This window comes from Bombus huntii, chromosome 18, assembly GCF_024542735.1.
Source record: "Bombus huntii isolate Logan2020A chromosome 18, iyBomHunt1.1, whole genome shotgun sequence".
In the NCBI taxonomy this organism is placed as follows: domain Eukaryota; kingdom Metazoa; phylum Arthropoda; class Insecta; order Hymenoptera; family Apidae; genus Bombus; species Bombus huntii.
In genome coordinates, this window is record NC_066255.1 from 2,752,204 (window position 1) to 2,757,042 (window position 4,839).

Genomic DNA, 4,839 nt, shown 5'->3' on the forward strand with positions numbered 1-4,839 from the left:
TGAAAAGAAGATTTTTGGGAAGAGTACAGAAATGAAAAGCTAATATTACCGATTATGTGGTTATTGATTATGTAATATCAATATATCAATAAAATTCTCTGTAATTCAATATATATATGTATATTAGCCAAAATCTTAGGGTACCAATATTATGAATTATGGAATTATCAGACAGAAAAATCCTGAAAGTACAATATGTACTTACTACCGCGTCGCCAGGAAACCAAAGCTTCCTATCAAAGGGTAAACGCTGTACCCTATTAGACCGGTATTTTTGCAACGATACTTCAGACCCAGGTTCTCAAGAGGAACGATAACGGTAATCGTAGCGTTGGTTGGCGGCCTCGCAGAGGAAGGCAGCCACGGTGTTCATGATCAGAAGAGCGGCAGTATCCTGGTCCTCCCTTTAGTAGTCTCATACCACTAGCGTATACCCTTACTATGGTACCCCTGGCGGCGCGGTGCTAGCCATGACACGAGAATGTGATTAATGATCGCAACAGAGAGCCATGCACCGTACACCGCTCTCCTCTCTTTTCCCTCTTCTCCCCCGCCGTAAACTCGCCGGGTTCTCCTTCTCTATCGTCCGCTCCTCTCTTCCCTGGACGGCCACCACGTTTTCTCTTCCCTCTGGTATCGTTCTCTCTGTCAGCAACCCCTGCTGTTGCCGCTGACGTTGCTGCCGCGGTTGCTGCTGCCGCAACTGCCCTCTCTCTTTCTTTCTCTCTTATTCTCTACTTGCAATCTGACTGCCTGCCAACTTTCTTCCATAGTTCTTCATCCTCGTTCTCCCTTCTCGTGGCCACCGCTGATTATCCATCGACTATTTCCAACGCTGCCTCCAGCTGGTTTTCGCCGTTTTTCCTCGAGATTCTCTTGTTCGACGCACCAACGTTGGCCTCGGTTCGACAGAAGATGAGCATTCTCAAGGGAAGAACAAAGAGAAGGCAAGTTTTAAATAATTCTACGACGAACTCAGTCTAACAGATACTGTACAGCTTCTTGGATTTGCTAAAATAGATCAGACTCGAGTTTAGAAGTTATTAACTCTGTTTCAGAAACCTTGCAACAGTATGTTTGTTTCAAGTAATTGCGCAAGTATGTGTATAGTAAGGTGCTTGTACGGTTTTTCCTAAGGGCTGAATTATATTATAAAGGTTTGTTTAAGAGTTAGAGCTCGATCGCCTAACGTTCAATTTCTTGTTTATTATTATTTTGCTTAATCGAACGTATTTGATTTTATTTACTTTTTCTTCTTCTTCTTTATAGAGTGGAGAGTTTCGTGTCCTCCGCGTTAAATGAACCTGTCCAAGGCAGGAGTCGTAAGAAATGAAGAAGTCACGGGAACAGAGGAAGAAATCAGTCAGTGCCTGCTCCAAGCACGATGACTTTGACTCTATCGACTCGTCTTCCGCTTATCTAAATCACTTATCGATATCTTGCCCTGATCCTGCTTTTCTTCAATATCCGATCGCCGTCGATCTTAATAATTGCACTTCTTCGTTTCGATTTCAACGATCCGTAAGTTTCACTCGAATCTACCAATTAAATAAACAACTTTTGTCACGAAATATGGACTCAAAAAGCTAAACAGTTTGGAATTATTCCACGTAGAATGCCTTTGAAATTCCGTCGCCATTTGATACACTCTGGCAGGAATGGCGCTTTAAAATGGCTTCCAGATAAATATTATCTAGTTATCTACTACTTATTCCTTAACAAATACATTTCCTTATTTCCTAACAAAATACAAAACTCACCAATGTCACTCGCTTTACTCTCTAACTAAAACAAAAATTACATCAAAAGTTCAAACTTGTCAAAAATTTATTAATTATTGAAATTCTCCATTTCTAGGTTATGTATCAAAAAGCATACACAAAGAAGCTGCATTCCAACCTCTACCAAAGTAACTAGACAAAATAAGCCATCTACTGGTTCCACTCATCAAACTCTCCTCTTCGTCACGTGGAACAGTCGTTGGAAAACTGCAGAACAATAAACCACCCCTTTGATATTCCTCTTGTTATCATTTTCGCCAGCCAATATTGTGTCGAAAATAATGCTCCAGTAGGATTGAACGATGATTCGACAGTGCGGCCATCGTTCGACGACGGTGACGAAGTCAGCAAGAGTGGAAAAGACTGGCAGGCGGAACGAAGACAGAGGCAGCGGGTACTCCCCGCGGAAATCAACGGGGCTGCGAGCGTTTCGTTGAAATTTCCGGCGTATTGTCGGCGTTCGGCGGCCGTGAATGATCCGGAGCCACCATCAACCCCTTTGTGAAGGAAGGGAGACGGCGAGGCGGGAACGAGGGCGAACCTGATGGGATATGGGGATGGCGACGCGTCCCTGGCGACGCCGCGACGCTGACAGCGTTCGGTCCCGGCGCCCTCTTCTCCCCGATTCTATTTCCGCGTTTTCTTTGACACACCCCGGATTAAATGCTTCAGCTGTTTCTACAAACTTGCGATCCGCAATATTCGCGTGATCGAATGGCGTTGGTCGAGTGCGATGGTTGTTACCGAGGGACAAAATGGTTGATGGAACGAACGAAATTGACGTTGCTTGAAAGAATGAGATTGCGAATGGTTGAATATTAATACATTGCACGGGATTAAAGGATGCAAGAATGCACAGAACGTGGATAGTATTTAATGTATCAAAAGAATTTACAATATGAAATGTAAAATTTAATGAATGAAGCAAATCTCCACTTTGAATCTATTTTACAATAATATGAATCTGTATAAACATCGGCTGTGTAAAAGTAACAAATTTGGAGTATGAGGAGGAATCGTATTTTTTGGAATTATAATTATTAGAAAATGTGTTTTACGTTCTGGATAGATTTGGTCGTTTCGTGAGAGTAATTACTATAGCTTTTATCTATGAATGAAACAATTCTTCTTTCACAAGTGATAAATATTAATGTCTGAAGTAAGAATTATCTTTCTTAATCGAAAACAATTATTTTCTTAATCACAATTATAAAAGTGAGATAACACGTTGCACGTTTCAAATTCATAGATAATACGTTTCATGAAATAATCTTACAATATGAAACGGACTTGCAGCCATAATTACTTTCCTTAATCGGTTCATATTGTATAATAGAATTACAGTTATATACTTAATACATCTTATGTCATAAGATTGCACTACGAAATGTGTGTAGTCAGGAATCACTGTCTATAACATGGTTGTCTTATTAGCAATATTACGTTAAAAGTAATGCACGTACGAGCTGTTAGAAGATGATAATTAACTGATGCTACAGATTATCACAATCCTGTTACGATTGATGGAGTAGAAGGTGCTAATGATTATTTAAAGATGATGGTAATTAGGTAAATTAAAGCGCTACCCAGAGTTCTGAATAACAGTATGTTACGCAAATATAACGTGCAGCATGCGCCTGTACGTGATACTGTAATTTAAGTAGTATCTAACTTAATCGTTGCTACATAATTTGTTTCATATTTGTCTTCTTAACATGCCTGCTGATTTCTGAGTAGATTGCCGTTCTGTGGATAGTCATTTCCTGCAAACTTCGTATAAATAGAAAGCACGAGGTTGCACGATCATGGTAAGACCACGAATTCTGCTAATCATCGCGCGAAGAAAAGCAAACAACCTTTTTCCAAAAGCAACTTCATGGTTTCCCAAATATTATTTGAATATATTATTCTAGGACCAGTCTATTTGTTAATAAAGCTACTTTTTCAATTGTTTGCGTCGCTTTTATAGCAATGAACACGTCTGTGTTTACCACATTAAATAAAAAAGAATTAAAGAAATTTCTCCTGGAAACAACTTCATGGTCTTCTAAATATTATTTGAATATATTATTCTAGGACCAGTTTATTTGTTAATAAAGCTACTTTTTCAATCGTTTATGTCGCTTTTATAGCAATGAACACGTCTGTGTTTACCACATGAAATAAAAAAGAATTGAAGAAATTTCTTCTGCAGACAACTTCATGGGTTTCGAAATATTATTATTCAAAGAACATAACCTAGAAATAGCTGCTTTTTTATCAAAGGTATTTCCTCGATTCTTTGCGATATTACAATAATAATAATAAATGCATACGTTTCAAATAAAATAACAAATGTTTCAAATTCAAAAATACAAATGTTTCAGATAATCGAAGAGGAAGAAAAACGAAGAATATTTTCCTACCATCGATTGTTTGATTTTTCAAGCATTATTCCAAGGATATATTTCGAAAGCAATTTCTTTAATAGGATATGCTGGTTCTTCGATTGTTCGCGATACTGTTATGGCAATAGACGCGTCCATGTTGGCGATATTAACATCGCCGTCAGCGATGGCTGGCTGCCTTTTGTCCAGAGGGATGAAATACTTGATGATATTAAACATGAATAATGTAACGGTTCGGGGGCGAGCAATAGCGGCTGCGATAAGGCCTTCTGGAATACAACATACGCAAAATCACAATGTAACAGCTGTCAGACTTGTACCAGGTCTGCGTCTGAATAAAAAAAAATTAAAGCTGTTGCTGCCTTATGTACGTACATTTTTGAACACATTTTTTTCTTTTTTTTTTTTACTTTATGATAATTTTTTACAGAATGAAGAGATAATAGCGACTGACCGGATTGGAGAGGCAATCGAGTCAATGAATTAAGATATCAAGCACTTGGAAGGAAAATTGCGAAAGAATTTGCTCGTTTGGCAGTGGAAACTAGTTTTATTGGCAGAAATCGCGCTGCGGGGGTAAATTGGTGGAAACAAGAGGGCAAAGGGAGGAGGGAAAAAATCAGTGCCGGATGACTCGTCGGTTTTCGAGCGAACCGGAATGACTAAGTGTG

The 4,839-nt window shown here is 39.0% G+C and overlaps 1 long non-coding RNA gene across 1 annotated transcript; it reads left to right on the top strand.

The window, feature by feature from the left end:
- Positions 1-988: 988 nt before the first annotated feature.
- Positions 989-3,921, top strand: LOC126875380 (uncharacterized). The gene is made up of 3 exons (XR_007693393.1): positions 989-1,157; positions 1,270-1,521; positions 1,858-3,921. It is a non-coding gene; the product is annotated as an uncharacterized LOC126875380 (long non-coding RNA).
- The last annotated feature ends 918 nt before the right edge of the window (positions 3,922-4,839 follow it).